This window comes from Rhipicephalus microplus, chromosome 5 (assembly GCF_043290135.1).
Source record: "Rhipicephalus microplus isolate Deutch F79 chromosome 5, USDA_Rmic, whole genome shotgun sequence".
Classification (NCBI taxonomy): Eukaryota; Metazoa; Arthropoda; class Arachnida; order Ixodida; family Ixodidae; genus Rhipicephalus; species Rhipicephalus microplus.
Genome location: NC_134704.1, coordinates 189990374 through 190008090, shown reverse-complemented (window position 1 = coordinate 190008090; position 17717 = coordinate 189990374). Strand labels below are relative to the sequence as shown.

General features: G+C 43.4%; 1 protein-coding gene, 1 long non-coding RNA gene and 1 pseudogene across 22 annotated transcripts in view; 1 reads left to right on the top strand and 2 right to left on the bottom strand.

Annotated features, from left to right (window-relative positions):
• The window catches only part of LOC119174053 (uncharacterized), a 461603-nt gene that overhangs the window by 230104 nt on the left and 213782 nt on the right, over positions 1-17717 (top strand). The gene's annotated exons all lie outside the window — the stretch shown is intronic.
• LOC142818069 (uncharacterized) lies at positions 5774-11512 on the bottom strand. Its single transcript, XR_012895536.1, has 2 exons — positions 10555-11512; positions 5774-5879 (listed from the first exon to the last, which is right to left on the bottom strand). It is a non-coding gene; the product is annotated as an uncharacterized LOC142818069 (long non-coding RNA).
• LOC142817186 (uncharacterized) lies at positions 7503-9313 on the bottom strand (annotated as a pseudogene).

Below are 17717 nucleotides of genomic sequence, written 5' to 3'. Positions count from 1 at the left end.
ATCGGAATGATGCAGTCGCCTCATCCGGTGGTGTTGCCATTGTTGTGGATCCAGGAATTGCCTGTACACAATTACGACTTCAGACGTCTCTTGAGGCATAGCCATCCAAGCCGTTATCTTGAATAAACTAGTGACAATTTGCTCTATTTATATACCTCCTCAGCACCAACTTAGTAAACAAGAATTCCAGGTGTTAATTGATGAACTTCCAGAACCATACCATTTCTTTGGAGATTGTAACGCACATAGCAGTCTGTGGGGTGACTCGCCCTGCGATGTACCAGGTCGTCTGATTCAACAGTTTCTTTTCTCCTCTGGCGCGTTTCTCCTTATAAGGAAAGAGGCAACATGTTATAGCCTCGCTAACCATACCTACTCGTCAATCGACCTAAGCATTGTATCTCCATCGCTTCTTCTAATACTTTACCGGAAAGTCATTGACAATCTTTTTGGAAGTGACCACTATTCTGTAGTTCCGAGCTCAGCAGTACCAAATGAAAGTCCTTCTAAGGTTCCTAAGTGGCTCATAGAGAAAGCCGATTGGGACCAGTTTTACAAGGCTGCTAGTTTAAGTTCGACTGACACATGCGGTTCTGGCTTAGATGCAGCTGTACAATACTTTACTGCTTTTGTTATTGAAGCTGCAGCTAAGTGCATTTCGCAAACATCTGGAATAGGCAGAAAACTATGTATGCTCTAGTGGAACAGTGAGTGCCAAAATGCTCGCAAACAACAAAACAAAGCATAGAGACTGCTTCGAAACTCACCGACGCCAGAAATTATTGTCAATTTTAAAAACATCAAGTCCTAAGCCAGGAGAACGCGTCGACAGGCCAGGAGGCAGAGCTGGCAGAAGTTTTTATCAGGAATAAATACATATACACATGAAGCAAGAGTCCGGAGAATGGTCAGTAGGGTAGCAGTACGAGAACCGCATCCTCTTCCTCTAATAAGCACACAAAGCAATGGTTTGGAAGACCAAGCGAACTCCCTTGGTGCACACTTCGAACTGTTCTCCAGCTCGTTCCATTACAGTCCAGCATTCCAATGATACAAAGCAGAAACATAAAAACAGAAAGTAGAATGCAAATCAACAAACAATGAGGCATACAATGAACTTTTCGTCTTAGCTGAGTTACAAGCACCATTAAGGTGCTGTAATAAAACCGCCCCAGGCTCTGACCGTATAATATACAAAATGCTCAAACGTCTGCTTCCTGAAACCCAAAAAAGCTTTCCTTTCCTAGTATAATGCCGTTTGGTTTTCCAATGAGATCCCTTCCACCTAGAAAGAAGCAATCATTATTCCGATACCTAAACAGGGTAAGGACCAATCTTTAGCATCAAGCTACAGGCCCATAGCATTGAGGAGTTGCCTATGCAAGGCTTTTGAAAAAAATGGTGAACAGACGATCAGTGCATTTCTTGACCTGCTTGACCCATACTAGTGCGGGTTCTGAGAGGCTAATTCCACTACTGACCACTTTTTCCGTATCGAGGCACAAATTTATCATACTTTTATTCGTAAACAATTCTTTCTGCCAGTGTTCCTCGATGTGGAGAAGGCCTATGACACTACGTGGCGCATTGGCATACTTTGAGACCTGTCACACCTAGGTGTGTGGGGCAGATTGTTGACAATAACCGAAAGCTACCTGTCTAATCGGACATACCATGTGTGTGTGTGCACTTTCTTGTCCCTTACACTTGTTCAAGAAACAGGAGTGCCGCAAGAAGGGGTATGGACTTGTACACTTTTTATAGTGAAAATGAACTCTTTGCGTCTCGTTATCCCACGAAATATCTTTTACTGTACATATGTTGAACTCGTGCAGGTCGGGGTTAAGTCCTGTATTCTCTCCGTGTGTGAACGTCAGGTTCAACTAGGTTTAAAAAGGTCTCTCAATGGGCAGATGAGAATGATGTTAAACTGAACGCGCAAAAGAATACCTGCATCTTGTTCTGTCGAAAGAGGGCCGTCCCTTCCGATCCCGAGATCGACCTCCATGGTCAACGCCTGTCTGTGAAGACAGAACATAAGTTTCTGGGCCTATTATTAGACACAAAACTAACTTTAATTCCATACATGAAGTATTTAAAACACAGGTGTTTAAAAACCATGAATATTTTGAAAGTGTTATCACGAACTACGTGGGGCAGTGACAGGAAATGTCTGATGAATTTACAAAAATAGCTCGTATGCATGCGCCACGATTACGGTGCTATAACATATCGGTCTGTGACGCCATCAGCCTTAAAGATTCTTGACCCTGTCCACCTTCTAGGCATCCGCCTCTCTACGGGTGCTTTTCGAACTAGCCCCGTAGAAAGTCTGTATGTAGAATCAAACGTATGGCTGCTCCACTTGCAGAGATGTTACCTGTCTTTTACATACTATTTCAAGGTTAACACTGATGAGCAACATCACGCTCACTCAACAATTAATGATCTTTCCAGCTGTACGTTGTTAAATATTCGTCCTTCGCTGAGACAGCCCTGCTCACTTCGTGTCAGGAGGATCACTGAGGAAACAGGTGTGCCACTTTTAGAACAACGTTTGATGGCTCCAGCAGTATACCTGCCTCCATGAAAGTGGCAAGTTATAGACTGGGATCTATCTTTCATGGAAATCACTATACACGCACCTTCTGTACATATCCGTGCGCACTTCCTCGAACTCGAACAGAAGTACACTTGCCCAGACTTTTTCACAGATGCTTCGAAGACTCACACTGGTGAGTCCTATGCAGCTGTTGGCCCATTTTTCTCCAACTCCGGTATTTCTGCGCACCGAAACAAGCATCTTCACAGCAGAAGCTCACGCGGTATTTGTGGCTGTCAAGCATATTGAGAAACTGCAACTACAACACGCAGTGATATACACAGATTCGCTGAGCGTAGTGGTGGCTCTGAAATTTCTGCGAAAACATAAAAATCCTGTCCTTGTGTCCCTATACTCTCTGTTATGCACGCTCTACGCTCTTAAACGGCATGTTGTAGTCTGCTGGGTGCCGGGGCACCGCGAAGTTGCCGGAAACGTGTTGGCGGATCAGCTGGCCGCATCTGCCCCAGACAACACTGGTGCAAATACATCTGTACACTCCCTGCGCTTGATCTGAAACCATTTCTACGATGGGAGCTCAGGGCATGCTGGTAGCGCCTATGGGACGGGCAGGCAGAAAACAAACTGCATGTTGTTAAACCGAGAATTGGAGGTTCGCCAACAGTATACAGACCACGCTACACACAAGTCACACTTAGAAGACTACAGATAGGACACACACACTCGACACATTCATACTTTGTGTCTGGTGGCAATGCACAATTGTTTGAGAGATGTGGAGAACCACTCACGGTTCTCCACAACCTCGTCCAGTGCAGTGATTTTAATTCTCTCAGAAAAAAAGGACTTTTGTATCGCTACCGACAACACATACCCTTGCACCCATTAATGTTTATTTGTAGAGAATCTTCTTTTCCCCACAAATGATTGCTAGCGTTTTTAACAGATGTACGTACTTTTAATGTGATATTCCTCGGCGCTCCATAGCACGATCTCTGAAGAGAGGTCGCTGCCGCGGAGGCTGCATCTCCGTCACTGTCCCACTATCACGACGTTTGGCCATTTAGTATTATTGCACATATTTCACGTCAATGTCATGGTTTTAAGGCTTCGATGTTTTTACCCGCGTTAGCGCGAGGAAGTTTAAGGCCCCTTTACGCCACCTATCATGATCATTGTTTGCATCACTTGTCGACTGACCTGGCGTTCTTTAGCCATCAAATGGCCCTTGCGCCATAAAACATCACACATCATCATCATCAAGAAGCAATGTACCATACAGTTTTATACAATAATGCCTAGAGGAAAATCTGGCGCTAGTCTCTTCGCAGGTTCTTTCAGCGGTGCTTGTACCCTAGTGAGAATTGGGGAAAGTACAGGCTTCGGATCCGCTTCATATAGATTACCTTGACGGAATTCACGATGCTTCTTTTCTGAGTTAAAAAAGCGATAATACTACAATATAATTGAAACTTACTTCAATTACTTGAACGCGAATAACATTGCAAAAAGCTTTCGTGAAAAGGCAGCAAAAGTGAAAACTGTGAAAATTTACCTATGAAGGTATGCGTTGCTCTGCCACTGCGTTCCAGATTCTGTATCAAGCTATGTATGGAACTAACAGTACAGTATTAAGTGACAAAAACTTTTAAAGTTTTGTCTTCTGTGACGCTATGTGCGTCTAGTCACGTGGTTTGCCCCCACTGCACCTCTGGTTTTGTCGTGAAGTCGAGTCAGCATCTACATAGCATCTACATACTGGCGGTGCATCTACATAGCTTCATTATCACTTGCCTGTCAATTTAAAAAGAGTTTATGCAAGACGCGCTCGTGCAAAAAACAAGAACTCGATCAAATATCTCGCACTGGAATGTAAATAATGCACAGCGGTTGCTGGGTGTCCAGGCTTAAGCAATAATTTTAGCTTCATTTAGTGCACATAAGTACACATGGTTTGCAATTATAAAGCACCGTCAACCTGCTTGATAAGAAGAGCGCTGTGCTAGGCAATGTACCGCTTTCTGTTTGTTACACAGGCACTTAATGTAGGAGTTATAGCAAAAGGGTTATGTATTCTAAATGTATTTTTCTGTCAACATACGTACCTGCCTTATAAAAGATCCTAAAAATTTTGAACAGAACGAGTATCAATGTTACAAACATTGCATTCATTGTTAATTGCATAAACATTGGCCTTGTCATAATTGCGAATATTTATTTAAACTATGCGTGTTCAAGCTGGGTGGATGAAATAAATGCTGACCTAATAAATAATTCTTGCTCATTTTAGGTAGGAACAGTATAGGAAAGCAATGTCTGGACGATTACTTAAAGTTAAGTCAAGCGTGTTAGCAGTGTTGGAAGTGATTCGGGTCGGCCGGGTAACAAGTTAGGAAAGCGAAAACACGGAGAAATGTAGACAAGATACTTTTGCCTGAGATAAAATTCACAAGTGAATATGTCTTACGCAGCAAGATAGGAAAGTGAAAGTTATTGAATAAGAACGAAAATGATGAGAGAAATCGCGAAGAACAGAGGTTAGTATCATCGTGTAAATTAACAATAAAGGTGTACAATAACTGTGTACAAGTGCGCCCTCACCACCAGTTTTCTCCACTTTGTTCGCACTGCCACGCAATATTTGCTCTGTGCTGCCGTTACTCTTACTTTAACCTGAGTGGTTACATTCCAAGTAGCACAAATACGTTATAATAATGTTACTTTTACGTTCAGCTTCTATGTTGAAACAATATTGTTAATGTCATCGAAACTAAATGTTCTGCTAATGTTCTGAATAAACGTAGCAATAACGTTATTTTGAACATTATGTAAACAATATTAAAACGTTATGATAATGTTTGCATAACGTTAAGCAAAGCACAAAGGTGACGTTACAAGTTACACTCCCGTAACATTTATAAAATATTAGGAGTTATTTAAATTATGCTCATGCAACGCTAAAAACAGGCCCATTGTCAGAAGTCTTTTAACTGAAGCGACAAACTTGCGAATCATTGCTGCAGCATGTCTTCAACATGCAGTAGGGTATTCTAAAGTACATTGAATTATTGATGGAACGCATGTGTGTTAGCGGCTTGTATATATATTCAAGGACTGAAACAGACTCATTCGAAGCACTCTAATCAGCAGTTTTAAAGACTTTCTACATTTTGCAGCTGTTTAGCAGCTTTAACTCAGCTGAACTGGATGTCTTGATTGCAAGTATACTTTATTGCATGATGCCCGTATATACTTCATCACTCGATGCTCATCCAAGGCCTGGCTGTGATCAATAAGCAGGCCGTGGCACTTTGTTCTGCAAAAACAAGGAATATTCAGGAATTACTGCAGATGATAAACAAACAAAATAGCTTTAGTAGCAGCATAAGCATTGCAGATGCTTTTGTTAAGACAATGAAAACCACTCACCACCACTGCACAATAATGCATGTAGAGATAGATAGATATGTGGCGTTTAACGTCTCGAAACCACCATATGATTATTGGGAAGTAAAAACAGCGGAAAAATATAGACAAGGACAGAGGAAGAGACGACACCGCGCTAACTCGCAACTAAACTTTATTGAAAGATACACGCACACATATCAAGCATTTGACCCGTTCACGTGGACAACCTTGACAAAAGCTTGATATATGTGCGTGTATATTTAAATAAAGTTTAGTTGCGAGTCAGCGCGGTGTCGTCTCTTCCTCTGTGCTTGTCTATATTGTGGCGCTGTTTTTACTTCCCAAGTATGAACCACCAACTAGCCCAACGTTCGCTGTAATCACCATATGATTAAGAGAGACGCCGTAGTGGAGGGCTCCGGAAATTTTGGTCACCTGGGGTTCTTCAACGTGCACCCAAATCAGAGCCCACGGGTCTACGACATTTCCACCTCCATCGGAAATGCAGCTGCCGCTGTTGGGATGCGAACCCGCGACCTGCGGGTCAACAGCCGAGTACCTTAGGCACTAGACCACCGCGGCGGAGCAAAATATTGCACATAGCCTTGTAAGAGTTCTGTAAAGTACTTGTTCTCAGCAGCTGTTTTTAAAAACTTTAATTTCATCCAACCACCAATAATGACCACTGTCAGCACTGCCTTGCCATAGTGCTACCTTTCTGGTCCACATCACATAGTGCCATTGTAGTCACAGGATGGTATATGTTGTCACTCGCTGCCTGCTTGCGCATGACCGCACTTCGAAGTTTAAAGCTTTTGACCTCTTCGTTGTTGTTCATCGCCCCGCACAGCAACCACTTAATTGTTTTTCGCACCTGTATCATGACAGTGGCACAAATAAGAAGAATAACCTCTACGCTGGTCGCCACTATTTTAGGGCCCGACGGACTCTCCACGCACATAAAACTCATCACACACTTCTGCCAACTTCTCCTCCCATCTGTCGCTCGCTGTGCTTGCACATTCAGGGAAATGCCGAGGGGCCCTGGTGGCTGCTATATATGGCCGCTAGTGTGGACGAGGGCAAGAATGGTTTCTTGTTATCCCTACAAGTTGCGACACAGATGCGCTCTGAAACCACATCTTGAAAGAGCATGTTAGCTTCAGTCACGAGATGGAATCCATCTGCGGCGGCAGCAGTTTCGATGGAGGCAAAATTGTTGTAGGCCCGTGTGCTCAGATTTTTGTGCACGTTAAAGAACCCCAGTACAACACTGGGTTAAAGAACCCAGTACAAATAACCAAGTACAACAAAACCTTGTCTACCAGGTAAGCAGCAGCATTTTGATATGATCTCGCTGATTGACAATACTGCGTTGACTGCTGAAAGGTCCGAAGCCTGGTAAGCATGGAGCTCAGTTGTCCCCACAATACCAGCATGAAAGTTGGTCAGTTGCTTGAAAAATCTAGCAGATATCTTTACATCAACACTATCTGATAAAATATTTGTTGCAATCACAACGTTCCCAACTTTCATAAGAAGACATGAGTCAGCAGTGTTGATTTCAATTGATTGATTGATGTGTGGGGTTTAACGTCCCCAAACCACCATATGATTATGAGAGACGCCGTAGTGGAGGGCTGCAGAAATTTCCACCACCTGGGGTTCTTTACCGTGCACCGAAATCTGAGCACACGGGCCTAATTTTCCGCCTCTATCGGAAACGCAGCTACCGCAGCCGGGATTTGAACCCGCGACCTGCGCGTCTGCAGCCGAGTACCTTAGTCACTAGACCACTGCGGCGGGGCATGTTGTTTTCAATAACTACATCTGAAAAAGCTATGCAGGGAAACTGTTGTCCCTGAAAACCTGGAGGGTTAGGTTCAGAATCATGCGGCTTTTGCTAAATTACTTGCTTTTCTAGGAGTGCTGCTTTGAACACGTCACTCTTACTGTGCTCACACAAGCTCTTCACGACTTGCGGAAGCGGTCGATTTGGAGTTTTCAAGTCACGCTTCAATTGACCCAAAAAGTTCTTAAGCGGGAATGCTGAAAATGAGTCAAGATGGCCAAACTTCTGTACATCATCAGGAAGGTGTACAAGTGCATGTACATTGTACACGTAAACACTCTCCCCTTAAAGACGTCCAGCATCAGTGACAAACCCTCGGAGAAGATTTTTCGCAAAGTTTATGTGCAGGTGGCAAAGCTCAGGGCTTGCGCGGATAGATAATGGCACACACAGCTTCATGAATGCTGGTAATAACATTTTTCAATTCGTCCTGATAGCACCACAGGTCCAAAGTAGAATAAAAAGTTTCGAAACTCTGTGGCCTTCCATCTTTCCTGTTCGCAAAGACTTCGGGGCTTACGGATCATTTCCCGAGGTGTGTGCTCCTGCAAATTTATTAGCATCTCTGATATTTTATTCTGCACACGTACTGAAACCTTTGACCTATGAGGTACTCCATGAAACCAGTAGTGAAGCAGTTTCCTCACAACCCCTAGGTACACAAGGTGCATGTAATCCAGTGAAAAATCGCTAACCATGGCAATTTTTAACTCGGTCAGTGGTGAATTTCCACGATGGTGCTCTTCCTGATCTTGGTTCAGAAATTCTTCATCAATTCGCAGTGGATCATTGAGCTCTGGAAGAATTACTTTTCGGGAGTTTTCAGGATAGAGTGCTTCTTGAGTACATCTCTCGCAACTGTAATAGCCCCCATGGCCCTTGATGCACTTCAAGAATGCCCTTGCAGGTGCATCACAGACAAATGCACGTACTTGAACTGTAAACTTTTTGTAACCTTGAGGGAAGACTTCTATTTCCAGCATGTTCACTTCTGCAATAAAATTACTCAAGTAGTCCAGGAGGCTCTCAGGTTTTGTGTTTCCAACAAACAAGGCAATGACAAATGGCTTGACATCACTGGACTCTTCAATAGATGCCAATATTGGCCAGAACTGTTTGCTTGAACTCTTTGCAATGGGAAGCCCTTCAATATTTATGAGAAGTGCGATGGTATCTCTTGTGATGCCGCCTGCTTGTATCATTTGTTCTAGTGTTGATTTAATACCAAAGTAGTGGTATAAACCAGATGTCCCCGATTTTCTAAAGGCGCAAAACCTCGGTGTCCCTATTAGGGTTCGTGAGTCACTGGGTAACTCAGGGTGGCGCTTCATCAATATTTTCAGCAGCAGCGTTAGATGAGATGCACAAGCTTCAGTTTAACAGGCCCAAACTGCCAGCTCACTGGCCAAGGTCGGCTGTTCTTCTTGAGTTGTTTCAAACTCTACTTCTGCCACATTGCTGGCCAATCTTGGCTGTTCTACAGCTGACATGTTTGCGAAAGAATTTGTAAGGTTGACATGCTCTTGATTTGAAGCCTTCGTGACATCACTGCTTCTGTTCTCTTCATCATTCGCGAAGTTCTTATCCTGTCCGGAAAAGGATGAAGTTGCAATGTCTGCGAAGTGTTCGTGCACACATTACGCAACTCTTTTTTTTCTCTGCCTGTCGCCGACATGTTGTAAATGTCTCCGGTACCGTTTCATACCTGCATATAATATAGCGAGTGTTTTCAATTTAGGTTGACACACAAAGAAAGCTAATAACTACTGCAGTAACACGAGCTATAATGCTATAATGGTGATAATATGGCATGCAAAAGAGAAGGGAGTGCTCAGGATTAATTTTTTGCCAGCTGGGAATCTTTTATGTGGATTGAAATGTATAGCTTTGCTCGTACTTAGCCTCTTTGCGATGCGGCGGCCGTGGCCTCGACTTGAGCAGTATGACATCTGATATACAGCCACGGAGGGTAAAGGGAGAAGTTAAGGGACAATGGAAGCTTGAAGACATGAAAAATTTGCGAACACGGGGTGTCGTTGGGGCGAACGTTTCGAGAAGCGGCTTTGTTTCTTCGGCCTGGCAAAAACTTTCAAAATGTTGGTTCCAACAGCAGCCCGTGTGCATTCATTTCTGCTCTCCACAACTTAAAGGTTATGCAAATGCCACAAGAGTACTTCTGGTCACAATCAAGCCCGATCATTTCTCGATCGCAAAACCGGTGACACAAGAGCGCTTTTGATCGCAAACAATTGGCCAATGCATTGCGTTACAGTCTGATGCGAATCAAGTTTGGCGCACACATTGCACAAATAGCGATTGGACCTGATCGCGATTAAAACAGACTGCACCGGTGTCGCACGAGCAGTTACGATCACAAAAAGGGCCGATCTGGATGAGGCTTAAGCCGGATCAGGTGCTGCTACTTTGACACCTCCAATTGCAATCAGCCCCTATCGCAACGCAATCCAACTTTCAGATTGCGCTGCGCCAAAATCGATCCGAGGATTGGTTTTTCTATCATCGTGGTTTTGACGTAAAGGGTTTGTCAAAAGTTCTTAGGCCACTATCTCATGTATTCCTATGGCAGCGTGGCCTGGGAACTGTTGACCCCTCCTGTAATTTTGTGTCAGCCACATCGGGGTAGCGCGTGACATTGGTATTACATGCATGCAGTAGTTTCACTTCATCGAGAGTAGCAGCTTCAAATTGCAATGAAATCATTTATCCTTACCTTCACTATCTTCACAAATGTGAACGAAAAGCGCGCCGGCCTCGTCGTCACGATAGTCTACGCTTGCCAAGGAGCCTGGAAGAAACACCAGCAACACGAGCCAAAAAGAAAGACGCTTTCATGGTTGCCAACTTGAGCCAACACATAAAAAATTTAGTGCTGCATCTGATTAAGACTGCTAGCGCGTCAGCAAAAAACAATTTGCAAAATAAAACAGATTGTTGTTCCATATAGGAAGTTTTTGTTATCGAAATAAAATATGTTTATATTTTAAAACTGCAGTAAGTTTTCACGAGCGCCACTTTCTCAGATGAGCAAAAACAGAGCTAAAAACGGGGCTGCACCCGTGTAGTGGCTTAAATTGTAAAAAAAAACTAAGTTACAGTCAACGCCTTGTTACAGTAGGTAGATTCGTAAAGCAAGCTGTGCTAAAGCTGCAATGACCCATTGGCGAAATTGGCGTCGTAAAGGTCGTAATTGTAGCAAACTTTATTGTGGGGCATTGTCTTGAAACGTACGGAGTGTGTGTGCATCATCTGCAAAACTGTAGGGTTCGTGTTGCGGCATGTATATACAGCGGACGCTGACATTCGACGCAAAGTTTGGCCTTCGCAGATCTTGAGACTCTTAGCACCCTCCTACTGTGCTTTTTTATTTGATCGCGGAAGGTGGTTGGTGCGTTGATCAATGCCGACCTGTCCCACCTTACGGCATGTTGCCTGGAATGTGCTAGCTGTGTTCAGCGTGTTACCAAATTAAGTTCAGTTAGTGGTGCAGCCCAGCAAGGGTAGCTAGCCCAGCTGCACACTGTCTTTGCACGCTGTTTTCACGCTTTGCATTCATGATTCGCCAAAGCAGCGAAGACGAGAATGTGGCCCTTGACCATATTTTGTTGGTTTCAATATCATGTGCACGGATTGACTTTCTGCTGGGCATTTCCTAACTAGTGTTCAGCTATTTTGACGGAGTGGCCGACTGCATGCAGTTGCCTACGAGGTGTGTTACTCGCACAATTGCGTTACGTCCCATATATGTAGCTTCCTTGTTGCTGTTCTGGCTAAGGAGTTACGTTATCGTAATGCTTTTCATGGGACGCCTCATTTTTGGCCAAATTCATTTGGGCTGTGCTCCCGATGAAATGTAGAAACTAACCTCATTGTATTAACGCAGTGCCTACAATCCTGACCAAGTTGCAATATCTCCATTCATTTAACACAATTTCAAGGTGAACATGACAGAAACGGTGTGAAATCTGGTATTGGCTCTTGTTGAAATATTGTTGAACAAGAGTAGACTACACACAGAGAACGTACAACATGAGTGCTTATGTTGTATGTTCTTACTGCTCTGTTTTCTTTTATGCATTAAAAATTAAACAGCCAGACTACTCTCACTGTGATGTCCTTATGTTTCGCTTTGTATATTTATAGTAATAATATTATCGGGGCATTTACAAGCCAAAACCACAATATGAATATGAGCGCACTGTAGCAGAGAGCTTTAAGAATTTCAACAATCTGGTGTTCTTAAACGACATTGCACGGTACAATTGTCGGAAAGCTTCACTCGAATGCTCCACAGCGTGTCTTTGACTGGTTTGACTGAGGTCAGCCGTGAAACACTGGGCACTGTTGCCAAGATTATAGCTCGGTAAGCTTGGATTGTTAGTCGGCATGCATGCGTAACACCTCGGCAACAAAACTCAAAGCTGCGTGGCGCTGGTGTCAACCAAACTGCTTCAGGTCCTGTTGGGGAGCATTCGAGCTAAGCTTACTGACGACTGCACATGGGCCTCTGGCATTTTGCCTCTGTCAAAATGAGCTGTAGCTTTGGCTGCTGATGTGGAGATGGTGATTGAAAACAAGCCAGAATGAACAGCATTCTTCATACTCTCACGCTACCATACATGTTAGAAACAGTCATTCTTACTGAAATGAGAAATGTTTTGACATGTTAATTATAAAAGCCCCATAAGTTAACTCAGATTCTGGTGGCTGCGGAAACTATACACAATATTTATATACCTTTTAATGCCGTGGCATACAAGAATTGGCAAAGCTTGTACTAAACCGCTGAAGACTTGAAACAGCAAAACTGGACGATTGTGAAGACTTATCTGCTTGCTTCTATGCTTTAGCTAGGTGATGCTAGGTTGTTATTACGTTTATTCTCAGATCAGAGAAGCCCATAGACAGGCACGACACTGTTATTCAAATTCCAGAGACAGAAACTCGCCCTGAAACTGAGCGTCCACACCTCTTATAGATCAACAGGCATGTCTTTAGCACAGGCCTGTTGCTTCGGGTCTTCTCGCTGCTGCTGTTGCTTTTCTCGTTTCCTAGTATTTTCTCATAGGGGCTCAGGGGTCTTCGGTTTGCTGTTTCTTTGAAGTGATTTGTTGGGCTAACTGTTGCCTTCATCATTAATAGTGGACCAGAGACGAGTGAGATTTTTTCAATTTCGGTCACACATACCCATTTGTGATGATGATAGTTTTCTGGTAGGCTGCACAGAGGCATATATCTGTTATAATATTAATTTTCTGCCACCGACTCGCGATTTCCTAAACAGCTTCGCTGATAGATGTCTAAAGGATCGCAAAAGCCTGGTGAGGTCATGGTACGATGTAGTCTGGAGCTTGACCTAAACCATGAAGTTATATTAATCTGTTCCAATTACTCTAGTGTTACTCGTACTGTACCAGCTAGTGTTGCTTAGATAAGGACTAACCCAAGCGTACATAATGTATGCCTGCAATGCACAATCACTAGAATGTACTTGTAGTGCCGAATGCAAACATTTCAATATAACTTCCAAACTGCTCATCATACGTCAGCCCACACACATTACCAGAAGGCTGAGTACCTGCCTCTTCTTCGCACCATGACCCACTGTCGCTCCTTTGCTAGACCACCTAGGACTAGAACAGTCTTTCCAAGAGCATCGCCACCATTCAAACTTGGATAGCTTTAGCGAAGCCTTAGCATCTTTGTTTTATTTACAGTTATTGTTTGGCTCACTCCCTCATGTAAAGCGCTGAGACCTCCATAAATAAATTGCATTACTGTTTTGACAACCTTTTGTGAGTCACCAGTGTTCTAGGGAATCAGCAGGGGCATGCAAATATAAAGCATCATTTGCCCAAGCCACACCAGCACTCCCCCACTGCAATGGAACCCCCCCAAGACTCAACTCATTCGTGCCAACGTCCATGGTAGTTTGGCTATTAAAGTATATACCACAGTGATGCGTGAGAAACTTGAAAGCTACTACAAATACATGACCAAAAGGCAGCTGCGCATGACATTTCAAGCAGTAATAGCAGTTCATAAGCATGCATAGAATAGTTGCAATATCAATTGAAGAATAGCCACGACTTGACTGCAATATATGGAATTTGCAACCATCATTATCTGGTGTCACTTAGCAAAAACGAATTTCATTTCTTAAATCAAATAATGTTTTCTCTGTATGTTGTTTTGTACACCAAGAAGTATTTCTCTGCTGCTAAATTTCTTGTTAATGGGCATTTTCGGCAAATAATGATGGTAAAATGTTACAAGAACATTGCTGAAATGTTTACCTGTTATGTTGATTTTTTGTGCAATTTTAACATTTCTTTAATATTTGAGATATAACATTCAATGTTCAAAGTTTTGTTTGAATGTTGCACTAATGTTTCACAATCAACGTTATTTTAACACTGTATTTCTAATATATACTTAACGTTTTACATACAACAAAGAGCGTTATACATTTCATGTAAAACGTTCAGACAACGTTGTTTGAAAACATAAAACGTTTCTTCAGCATTGGCAACAAAAATGCAACGTTACTTTAATGTATTGTGCTACCTGGGATGGGCATCAAATGCATTACTTACTTCTTTTCTACAGCCTTGGGTTTTTTCAGAGCGGCAATTAGGGTGTCTCGATCACTCTCTTGTGGCCTTGTTTCCATGCCCTGTGTCTTAAGGACCCTAAACAGGTTCTGGCAGCCCACAACTGTGCACGTTGATCTCTTTTTGGTGTTTCTCGTTTTTTTTGCGCTCATCGTGGCACCAGTGAAAAGATTCACGTGACATGATTAAACGCACACTTTTGAATGGTCTACATACGAGAAATATAAATTTCGGTTGTGGATCGGCGTAGCCTTTACAAAATCATTCATTTATCGCATTGGTGGGGCTCAATCCCCCAACTGTGATAGCTGTGATTGCGTAGAAACTCTTGACCATGTCCCTTGGCATTGTCCCGATCTCGAAGAAGATCACGAGTGTGCCTTGAGAAGACTGAATGATCATCCGTTTGCTCAGGAAAATATCTTGGGTATGTGGTCTTACAATTCATCAGCTCAAGAACCGCTCGAGTACTTCTATACTTCTCGAAAGCAACATCAATAAGTGACCGCCTACGAGACTCTTCAATATGTGTGTGGCGTGTGTGTATTGCGCAATGTCCATCTCCTGCTTTCTCTTTCTTTTTTACTCTCTTATTCCGCTCTCCCCACGTGTAGCGTAGCACACTGTACTTAGTCTGGTGAACCTCCCCCAATTTTTTATATTCTTGACTTTCTCTCCATCTTTTGAGTTCTCTTCAACGCTTCAATACCATCCTTCGCTCTTTCCTATCGTCATTTCACATGATTACTGTGCGTGATGAACTAGTGAGTTCGCTGCCTTTTCGTAGCTTCCGATAGCACACGACCAAATAACAAGCATGCAGCCGACAAGCTCAAAATGCTGATCACTTGACAAACACTGCTTCTTCGAGTAGCGGCTGTATTCCCATACACCGGTGTTTTGCAGGTTTGAGAGATAAGACGAAAACAAGTTTCTGCAACATTACTTTCTGATACGGCTGCGAGATCGTATTGTACGGTGCAACAGTTCAAGTCGTCAAAAGATTGCCGTACTATAAAGCTGTTGAAGTCACCTCAAAGTTAGTGTGTGATCCTCAAAGACCTGATATCAAAACATTTTCGAATTTTTTAATGTGGATGGCACTTTCGCATTGAACACTTTACCCTCATCTTTTGAGACATTTGAACGTTTTCTTCGTGAACTTCGTAATGAAAATACGCTGCTCCCAAGTTTTGTGACCTTCCGAATGAATGACTAGTGAAGTTTATGCCTAAAAGTATAATAATTGAAGCAATGAAACCCAAAACACAATAAACAATTTTTCTCACTTCACATGGAGCTCTTACATAAGAATCATCAATCGAAGTCCAATAATAAAGCTTCTTTATTTCATTGTTGTAAAGCAGACTGTCTAATGAAAGAGGATAAAAATACTACCTTTCAATGGCTTGGTTGCGTTTCTTAAAAAAATCCGTCCAGGTTCTAGAGATCAACTTGTCCTGCATTATCTTTGTCTTCACAGTTTATTTTTTATGAACATTATTCCAAAAACGGTGAAATATGAAAGGCAGACGCTTCATTATGTACTTCAAAACTGTTTTCCTTCACCACTAGTGGCATCCCTTTTACATTTGTTGCGTGCAGCAAGCTGCTTGCTCTTGGTAATCTTGAATTAGGCGCGTCTTGAGTACATAACGTTATATTATCTTTCGATGTTAAGAAACATTCTGGCCTAAACGGTATTCCGAATATGCTTGTGAAGTAGTATTGATAATAGTGTTCACACCATCTTACTGTCATATTTCAAAAATCAATAATCTGTGCAACAGTTCTCCAGCTGTAGAAATCAGCAAACTTCGTGTATGTTTTTAAGTTCAGAACAAGCAAATACTTAATTAGTGGCTAATGTCGTTGCTTTTTACCAGCTACAATATTTAGCAGTAAATCATTCACAAGTGTTGCGATAATTAACAAGATGCAGCGATGGAGTAGTGGTTAGAATCAGCCTCACATGAAAGAGGTCCGCAGCTTGAATCCCTGTACCACGCAGTTCCCAACCGGATGAAAACAAAAGTCTGCATGGCGATGGAACAGCATTGAGAGGCCTGGGGTACGGCCTCGCTGTTGACCACCGCCGGTAACTCACTCCCTTACCAAAGAAGGATTGGCTGCCCTGGTGCAGTATCTAGCGACTACCTCCCACATGCATACGCCAATTAACTCACGACCCTCAGTCCTCAGCGGATGCGAAGTAACTGACCATGGCGGTGGTCAGATCTGCAGAGCAGCAGAGGGCGCAAAGAATCTGTGGGTCCTAACAGGCCATCATTGGAACCTGAAGTGTGCAACATTTATTGCTAAAACCTTATCTAGTGAGGCAAGTCTGGCTGCTGGACCGGCTAAGGTTGTGCGGCTGCGTAGATTGCAAGGCATTTCTTGTTTGCTTCTATTTACTTTGAGTCGTTAGCTTGGGGAGGCACGTCAGCCGATGGCGGGCAGCATTGCTTTAGTTGCACTCGGTCGAAGCGTGTCCGACGGGATTTGCCGTGAATGCAGCCAGTGTGGCACCAGCATGGTACCCCGCGTAGTTCTGCAGTGCCCGAGATGGCCTAGTGTTGCGAGTTCCTGTTAACTCAGCAAAAGGAAACGTTCTCTCACGTGGGCAACTAAAGGAATGAGACTAGAAACGTCTTCGTGATGACCTCCTAATTGGCTCACTGCACTTTCAGCCGGCGTAATAATAGGCCTCTTCCAAGGCTCAATGTGGCGTGGTGACTCCTCACATCACTTCAGACGCGGTGCCACCGCACGCTGAGTTCGCACACACAATACGCATCGAGGAAGCGCGTTGCGAAAACCTGGAGGTCACCAACAACCTTTTGTCCCGGCCCGGTTTAGCTCCGGTAGCTCTCGGAAGCGGTGGGTTGGGGACGCGTGAGAGCGTCGCTGAAGACACGATGATCGGGCGTCTAGTCGGTTTGGTGCGTATTGTCGCAGTGGCATGTCTTCGACTGCTCCCGCGTTAATCCTTGCCAACGAACTCGTAATTAGAACCATGCGCGATCAACGAGCGATTCCTCTTACAAAGCACAGGGTACAGGCGGATTATTGCCCCGTCAACAAAAAGGTGACATGTTACAGGGAAGCCGTATATGGCCGTAAAAGCCTAGTAGCTCCTAGTTTAGGTAGCTCTGCGCCACGAAGCTTGCCCATGATTTTATTACTTTTTCTAGTTTCACGTGATTTACTATTTACTTGATGTGTTATTTGGGGAGAGTGCATGGGCCCCCAAGTGCACGAT